Source organism: Mus musculus, chromosome 3 (assembly GCF_000001635.26).
Source record: "Mus musculus strain C57BL/6J chromosome 3, GRCm38.p6 C57BL/6J".
Lineage (NCBI taxonomy): Eukaryota > Metazoa > Chordata > Mammalia > Rodentia > Muridae > Mus > Mus musculus.
In genome coordinates this window covers 20816385-20826119 of record NC_000069.6, presented here as the reverse complement: position 1 = coordinate 20826119, position 9735 = coordinate 20816385, and the positions used below count along the sequence as shown (strand labels likewise).

The 9735-nt window shown below is 38.7% G+C and overlaps 1 long non-coding RNA gene across 1 annotated transcript; it reads left to right on the top strand.

Moving 5' to 3' along the window:
* Positions 1-3758: 3758 nt before the first annotated feature.
* Positions 3759-9735, top strand: Gm31552. Its single transcript, XR_389614.2, has 4 exons — positions 3759-3821; positions 3921-4102; positions 9035-9172; positions 9359-9735. It is a non-coding gene; the product is annotated as a predicted gene, 31552 (long non-coding RNA).

Sequence of the window (9735 nt, the reverse complement as noted above, 5' to 3'; positions counted from 1 at the left end):
ACCAGAGCTGAGCAAATTCAGACACTGTACCTTTGTATCTCTGAAACTGTGGGATACAAACCTGTTTTTCTTAGAATTTAGTGACCTTAATTACTTCATTGTAGTGAGACAGAACTGACTCATGCATTAGTAAAACATGAAAATATCCAGTGATAACAACTGTGGTTTGCAGCAACTCAGTCTGAGGGACACTAAATCTTCTTTACTTTGACTATTTTTATTTTCAAGCTATCGTGAGATCGTTGTTCCTCTTTTCACTTTACAGAGGAGGAAACTGAAGTCAAAAGAACCAACTGTCACTCCATGTGGTTGTATAACAGACTACCCTAAAATTAGTGGAATGAAACAAGCACTGCTGAGATTTTTCACAACTATTCCATTTGTGCAGTTCTTAACTGCCTAGGGAACTCAGTGGTAGGAAGTGAAGTGCTGACAGGCAAGAGAGTCATGTAGCTGGAACACTAATACATCGTGGTACTATCTCTTACGTAGATTCTCTGATTGGAATACCTACATATGATTCTCCATGGGGCAGCTCCGTGTTCTTTGATGATTATAGCTGGAAAGCAGGTGTCAGCATCCCAGGAGAAAAGAAGTGAAAGCTGACAATTTCTGTAGCCTTGACCTAAAAACCGGTGTAATAGAACTTGAATGTTGTGGTAGAAAACATGGCCATTGCCCTCTTGAACTTTTAGCAGCTGTGATAGGGAAAGGGGTATTCATGATGCTCTGCCCTTCTTCAGTCCTTTATAGATAATGGCTGTTATATGGAGAGGTTCAAAGGCCCCATACCTCCAGGAGGATATTTAAGCTATTAACAGTTGTGGGAGGGGGAAAGATATTTTCTTCACTAGTATAGCAATTTTTAATTTACCTATGGTACTAAAAGTAATCTCACTAAAACCTGTTGGTTCACCTGTGAAGTTGAAAGCAATCATCTTGGGGATCTGTCACTAGTTAACTCTCTGGTGTGAGTAAAACCACTGTTTTGCTTTCCAGAGAAATTTTACAACAGTATTCTGGTGTCATGGAGCCCAGATTGAAGGATAGAAGGCAAACTAAAACCACAAAGACAAGTGAACAGAAAGTAACATGACTGGCGACAGAGTTTCAATAAATTTGGGGACTGTGATTGAAATCCTTCATATTTGTCATGATGGACCTCTAAGGAAAGTACAGATAACAATACCACTTTCATTTTCTGTTTTGTGTATAAGTAACATTTTATCCATGGCAGGCAAGCTGGGATACAGGTTTATAATAGTCAAAGAGTTTTCATCGTTTGGTTTCATGTACCCTTCCACTCTATCTACCCTAACTAGAGCAAAGCAGGAAGAAGCAAGCAGTGACTTGGAGGACCACTTAAAATGTGAATCCATGTTTGTTTATGCTATATTATTGTAAATGTTCTGGCTAATTTTATGCTAACTTGACAGAAGATGGAATTGTCTGGGGGGGCAGGATCTCAATGAAGAAATTGATTTTATTGTAGAGAATCTTGTAGGACATTTTCTTTGTAATTGATGAGGGAGGTCTCAGCCCATTGTGAGTGGTATGACACCTAGGCAGGTGGTTTGGATGCTATGAGAAAGCAGAATGAATTAGCCATGAGGACCAAGCGAGTAATCAGTATTTCTCCATGGCCCGTACATTAGGTCCTATATCTAGGCTCTTTCGTGTTTGAGTTCCTACTCTGACTGCTCTGAATGATGGACTGTAATATGAAACCGTCAGCAAAAAGAACCCTTTCCTCAACAAGTTATTTCTGATTATGATATTTCATCACAGTAAAAGAAACCCTAACCTCAATACTATGTCAAAAAGATAATTGCGAGTCAGGAGATACTGAACACAGTGATGGCAATAGGTTGGGAGATAAAAATTGGAAATGAGGGTAGCAGCTAGTAAACAAGGCAGAAAGAGGCGATGTTTGATGCCTCCAATGGACCTGCTGCATGCTCCTTTCCATAACAGTGCGCCAAGACCCAGGTCACATCCAGAGTGGCAGAGATTGCACTGCTATTAATGCCTTCTATAGGATCCTTCTATAGAATCTCTAAGACCGTTATAGCATATTGAGATGGGTCAAGTATCTTTAAACACATAGTTATTCTTTCATAGTTCTAGATGCTGGGCATCTAAAATCCAGTTGCAAACAGGGTCCCTTCGACAGTATTAGATAATAACACTTCTTCTTTAGTTCCTGGTATGCCTTGGCTGGTGGATGACCAGTGTGATCTCTGCCCTCTTGTATCTATGTTCAAATTTCTCTTCCGAAAAACAAAACAAAGCCAATTTTAGTTGAGTGGAGTTTCAGTCTAGTACAACCTTATCATCACCCACTTACATATGCAAAGATCCTACTTCCCCATAAGGTCACACCCTCAGCTTCTGGATAGTTAAAAACATGGACAGTATTCATCCTAGACTACCTCCTTGTGGGTTGGGAGGCTGGATTTCAGGCAGGCTCAAAAACTATGTTTGCTATTCAAAGAAACAATCTGGAATTTAAAACCAGATCTTTCTGACTGCCATCCTCTACTGTTTCCACTATACAACAAAAATAAACACTCCCAACATACCTATCATACTTGATTCTATATGGCAATACTGCAAAATAAAGAAGGCTGCATGTTACCTATATTTTCGCAAAGGGAAAAAATTACTTCCTTGAACTTTCTGGTGTTTGTATCTGTCTCCATAACAACCCATTTTATCTTTCATGAGTGTGATCACTTTATCCAAGTTGCTTCATTTCTGTCTATTTGTATGTAACACAGGGAAACTGCATGGATGGTGCTACTGATGAGTGGGACAGAAAGAAAGATAAGGTATTGCTTGGAATACAGGGTTTAGCTGCAATGTTTGAACTTAAATTTACTCTCAGAGGCCATAGCTTCAACATAGAACATTTCTTTAGAGAAACAAGCCTGTTAAACTATCAGCAGGCCACTTTATCCATGGATGTTATCAGAAGTAATGTTCATGACCTATGAATGTCATAAAAACCAACAAATTTGAAACACAGTGCAGTTTTATAATACTGAGTTGTTACAATAAGTATTCAATAAATAGTGATTAATATGTAGCCAATGAATGAAAATATGGCTAGAAAGATGGCTTGGTGGATAAATTACTTGCTTTAGAGCTGTAAGAACCTGAGTTCATATTCCAAGAACCTACACAAATCTGAATATAGTAGCAGGAGTTCCTAATACCAGCATTCCTAACTTGAAATGGGAATAGAGAGAGAATCCTCATATTCTATAAGTCTAGTAGTTTTAACCACGATTTAAGGTGCTGCATGTTATTGCACACATCTGTCAATGCTTACATAAGAGCACAAATGTACACACAAGCATGTATGTGCACATGTGCAAACAGTGAATGGGGAGCAGAGAGAGAGAGAACAACAATAATTCATATAAATATAAGCATGCAAATTAGTTGTTTTTAGGCCCTTGTGCATTTAAATTGATTTATCATTACATAGGCTGGGGTTTCCAAACATAAAAATGGTTGGAGCTACAAAGACCTTCAAAAGAGCCTGACAGACACATTAAAATCAACCTTCTTTATAAGGCTTATGACACCTTTCAAGTTCAGTCTGCCAAATGAGATGGGAAAGTGTGGATAGCTCTTTTATTCTTTTTTCCCTTTCATCACAAGCAAAGCAACCTCTGCTTATATAACAGTCTTAGTCAGGATCACCCAGGCACAGCTTGACGAGCTGTCAGTTACTATTTGTGGCTTGCTTCCTCCCAGCCTTCCTCCTGGGAGACTGGCAGGACAGAGCCATGTCCACTCTTCCTAGTTTTCCTGTAAAATTTTTGATCCAGTTACCTTTCTTTGTTTCTTTGTTTCTGTGTTTCTTTCTTCCTTTGTTTTCATCTTTTCTTTCTTTCGTTTTATCTTCGCAGTGTTAGTCCAGTAAGTATTTATCGTCTAGAGCACGTGTTTGTGATGAAAATTAACCCAAGAGACTAGAGACCTAGAGACCTTTGAAAGCAAACATAGCAAGCCTGAAAAGAAGAAAGTTGTCGTTCACCTGTGACTGTGCTCCAAATCACACCGACGAAGAGCAACCACAGCACAAAGGATGGTAACATTTTTTTTTATAACTAATTTTAGCTGTGGTGCCACCTACACTCCTACCCAAGGAATAAAATCTTGCTATTCTTCCTTTCTTATTAAAGTATAGCAGGGCTCTGGCATCTGTGTGGAAGGCACAGTTTCTGTATCAGAGAATTGTGGGACTCCTGTTGGCAGTGACAATTTACTTTGTATAACCACAGGAAAACTCCAGGATGCAGAGTCTACAGACTTCCTCAGAATGTATTGCTTTTCTCCTGACATCCAATTCTCTCCTTTCTTGTCTGTATTTTTCAAACTCGGAACATCTCACCAGCTCATCAGCTTTGTCTTTGCTGTTCATGCTGCAGACTCTGCAGTCCCACCTAACTTTGGTTTCTGTGTCTGTCATTAGAGATTAGGCAAACATCACTGCAGTACTCATTGGCCCTCTTGTTGCTCCACGCAGTTCACCTGCTTCCTCTTGGGGCTTCATTCACCTTCAGTCACTTTCATACCTTTCAAGTCTATAATACTGATTCTCAACAGTCAACACAGCTACTTAATATTGTTACAGATATGTCACTTCCTAAGGGGTTTTCCCAATTCCCAAGCAAAAATCTAGCCATAGCGCCATTTCTCACTCCAAGGATGAGAGTATCTGTCCTTACATCCCTCTGTATGCCAGAAACTGACATTTGGGCTACAGTAAGATATTGAGTGTCTGCTCAAAGGAGAGTAGAAGAGAGATATGAAATAATTAACATAGAAAACACAATATGTGACTGTGGAATAGGAGAGGTCTTCTCTGGAATATCAGGACAATGAAATGTCTCCAGAAAAGGTGATACTTGAGATAACAAACAAACAAACAAACAAACCTTCAAGATGATGAAGGCCTTTCCTGGATGAAAAAAGGAAAAGGCAGGCCCCTGCAAAACAAGCACTAATTACTATGACAGAGTGCTGGAAACAGGGATATCAGACCCTGGCCTGAGCTTCCAGTTAGCTGCACTTTGTGTGTGTGTGTGTGTGTGTGTGTGTGTGTGTGTGTGTGTGTGTGTGTGTTGGGAGGGATGCTAAAGGGAGTTAAAGCAACTGCCTAGTCTAATCTTGCATTACTGTATTTCTAAGCATTTAGGTGATTCATCCATGCTGTGTGGAAGAGATGCTAGCTTCAGAGTATACTGAGAATGTACTTCTGCATCACATCTATATTAGATTAATCTATACCGTTTGGCTTTGAAAGAATGGCACTCTATAGAACTTAGCATAAGCACTATGACACTGGAGCATAGAATTGAAATTTTTCCTAAGAATAGACTCTGCTGCAAGAAGCCTATCCACAACGTCCTTGTAGACTTCACTTTCTATTCGGAATTGGAATTTCACCTTACATGCTGAAAGAACACACTGCTCTTACTATCCTTAGGTCACTCCCCACTGTTTTATTATTGCCTCTTCATTATGACTTTGACATCAACAAAAACCTTGGTGTTTGACAGAATCTATGAAATGCATCTGACATCAGTCCTGTGTATCCCATCAGAGAGCAAAAGAAATAATGTTTATTATCTCATTATGTACCCATTTTTACTTAGAAAATGGTTTGTTCTGGAAGAACAAGAGGTTGTATTATTTTGAATCCTCTAATTTTAAGTCTGATCAATCACTTGATTGCTTTCAATAGTTTTTAAATAACTCATGTATATATATGTGAATGTATGTGTGTGTGTGTGCTTGTGTGTGTGCTTGTGCGTGCGTGCACACATGCACGCTTGTTCACACATATGTTGAGCATATGGGAAGTCTGGAAGAGAGTATTGGTTTTCTTGTTTTCCTGGAGATTTTCCTGTAGGGATTGCAAACTGCCTGAGTAGGGCTTCTGAGAAACAAACTCAGGGCTTCTGAAAGAGCAGGATGAACTCTTAACTGCTTATGCCTGCTTTCTTTTGAATTACTACCTCTCACTTGTCAAGCTACACTCTACTAATCTAAACCTATTACAGCCATAACCCTGCCATCCTATCATAGCCTGGGAAACCTAATATGTCTTACCAGAACGAACAACACATTCATTAGTAGATGCCTTTATAATTTTGTTCCTCATGTCTCAACTGGAAGGCAGCATGAATTACAGAAAAACTGTGTATAAGACCTGGTTCTTCTTTGTGAAGCTAGTCTAGTTACCAGTCTAAATCCACAGGATAAAAAGCAAGCTCAGCTATGCTTTCTTCTCTAGGGCAATTTAGGCTAGCAGTCAAGCAATTACTGCCTGGAGCAGAAGAAAGCTGTCCCCACAAGTAGACAGCTGGGGAGCTGTGAATTAGCTTTTCAACACCTGAAGTCTCTATTAAAGAGAGTCAATGGCCCTGCTTTGAGAATAGTAAGGAAAGCCTGGGGTTATATGAGGTACCTTCCTTCACAGTAATTTTTCACTTTTATAATTAGTAGTGAACCATTATCTTTGATATCATAAATAAAAAGGTACAAGGGGGAACTATGTTATCACATACATATTCAATTCAGGGTTGTCCATGACTAGAAAGAGTACTGCATAAAAATAGGGATGGCTTTTCTATAAGACTTTTAAAATCAATACATATTGCCCAAGACAGATTAGGCCACATCCAACTGAATGTGATGCTGGCTTTCAAATAAATCTGCATTCTACAGTGCAACAAAGGACAGCCATCCCCCACTGGTGGAATCAAATCCAGTGGTTCTCACATTAAAGTTGCCGGTCACATTCAAATTAAACTCCTCCTTTGGTTCTGATGGATTGGAGAGGTTTGGGTGCTCTCAAACATACATTGCTAACAAATTCTTAGGTGATTAACACACTAATTGATGAGGATTACACTTTGGAAAGTCATGATTGCTGGTGCATACTATAACCCCAGCACACAGGAAACAGAGAGCACACTAGTCTACATAGATATACTCCATCTCCAGAAAGAGAAGAAGAGAAAGAGAGGTGGCAGAGAGTCATGAGTGTGCTGCATCCAAATTAGAGATTATTCTTATCCGGCTATAAGGGAAAGGAAATCACCCACTTAACTTCAAGACAGACAGACAGACAGAAAATAGATTCATGGGTGGATAGATGAGTAGATGGATGGATAGATGCATAGATGAGAGAGAGTAGGGAGAGAGGTGAGGAGACATCCCTAAAGAACACTTCATAGCAGAATAGACAATTTGAGCGAAAAGTAAATGATCTCTTTTGAGGGTAAAAGGAAAATGTAAAATAATATTTTGAGAATGCATTTGGGTTAATCAAATTGGCAAAATTTAGCTAATAGAGGCTCATATCTATAATCTCATCACTCAGTTTCAAACAGGCAGGTTGCCTTGAGTTTGAGACTTGTAGAACAAAACAACCTGTAGAATGTTAGTGCTAAATATTTCCAAAGGTCAGGGGAAAAAAAAGTTTACAGTAACTTTTAAAGTTTGTACTTCTAAGTGTATCCTGAGGTCTTGTTCATTCCATTTGTACTCCACTATCTCTAAAATAGTCTGAAAGATAATAGCTGTTGGGCACAAGACAGACTGCACAGCAAACTGAATGTGGGCAGTTTACAAATTACCTACCTCAAACTCCTCTGTATCAGCAATTATGTCCTGATAGCTACAGCAGTGAAAATTTCTGTTACCTGGTTTTATGGAACATTACTATGGATACTAGGCACTCAGAGACACATACACACAGAAATGGTTTTTGTTTTGTATCGTTTTTGTTTTTGATTTTTTTTGTACAGATTCTGTGTAACTCAATTAAAACCTCATGGGTTTTATTCTTATATGATCATATTTTAATTGTTACTGGGCATTATTTACTGTGCTTGTAAAGAAATGGTTCATGATGGCCCAATAATTTACTCTTCTGGGAAGATGCAACATGGACCCTGAACACCTAGTGTTGTTAGAACGAAAAGTACATCTTCACAGTGTTTACTGTGAGACAGACAGAGATGTCTCCAAAATGGCAAAAAGAGAAGCCAGGGCTCTGAAGGATGTCACAAGGCATCTCATGATAGGTTCATTTGTAGGAGAGACAGACAGAGAGACTCTAATGGGAGAAAGACCTACTGAGAATGGCCAAGATAATCCCCAACAACTTGTTGGTTGAATTTCTTTTTTTTTATTAGATATTTTCTTTATTTACATTTCAAATGTTATCCCCTTTCCTAGTTTCCCCTCCAAAATTACCCTACCCCCTCCCCCTCCCCCTGTTCCTCTTGCATTTCTACACTGACCCTCAATAAATTCTCATTTGTTTATTGCTGTTTTAGCCATTCAGGAGACCTTGTTACTCTTGCCAATTAGTTCTTAAGAGCATAAGCATATCTTGGCAGTAACCAAACCATTCCTTCTGATATAATTTTATCTGCCTTATTATAAGATATTTAGTATTCCTGATGTAGACTTTGAATTTTATGCATCTGGTAATATATATTTGTTGTATATTGAATGTGTCAACCATAAATATGTATGTAGTATTTGTGTGTATTTATATGTATGCATGTGTATAAAATTTAAGACAACCTTCAATTTTTAGGAAAGCTTATTAATGATATTAAACTAAAAATAACATATTTTTTATGTTCTGTTCATGCAAAAGGAGTACTTGCTGGAATGTTGTAAAGATTAAATGAGGTCCTCTGCACACAGAACTTGGAAGCATTTCTCCATTAAAATCTTAGAATATACATTTTGAAACTCCTAGAGTTTATTATAATGCTTCCTGCCATAATGAGTATTATAACACAGAAGCATTTAACTATTAGTATCATCATTATTATTGGAAAGTTTGCTTTAGTCTCTGGAGAAACTACATACTGAAACATGGTATACCTACCATGAGCCTTAAAGAAAACTATGTATCCTATTCTGAGAAAACATCAAGTATCAATACTTCATCAGCCAATGGCAGAAACTCATGAGCCCCTTTCTCTTGCAGGCTAAAACATTGACTTATGCTGTCAACTGAAGCTGCATATTAGTGATCTTATCATGTTCAGAAAATACTGTTTCACTCTGATCCACCCCAGTTCCACCTCTTACAACTTTTCTGCCCCCTCTTCAGCAAAGGTCCCAGGTGGGAAAGGATCTGAGATGTCTCTAATAAGTCTAGACCATTTGAATATGTGTTGCCTAGTTAGTAGCTGCTTGGGGAGGACTAGGGGGTGTGGTCTTGTGGGAAGAGGTGTGGCACTAAGGGCAGGCTTTGAGGTTTTAAAAGTCTCCTGCCATTCTCAGTTTGCTCTCTGCTTCCTGTTTACAGATCATAGCGTGAGCTCTCAGCTATGGTTCCAGTGCCAGGTCTGCCTGCCTGCTGCTATAATTCTCACTAGGATAACCCTGAGCTCTAACCCTGTTTTCTTTATAAATTGCCATGTTCATGCTATTTTGTAAAGAAAATAGAGTTTGGTAACTATGTAAGAAGTAACTAAGAAAGCAAGTAATGATGTCAATTCTGCTATGTCAAAGAACAACTGGGGCATGGGAAAGTAGCTCAGTAATTAACTATTTGTGAATCAAGATATGAGCTCTCAGCTGCTGCTCCAGTGCCATGTTTGGCTGACTTCTGCAATTCTTCCTCTCTCATGATTATTATAGATTCCTATCCCTTTGGAAGTGTACACCCCAAATAAACCCTTC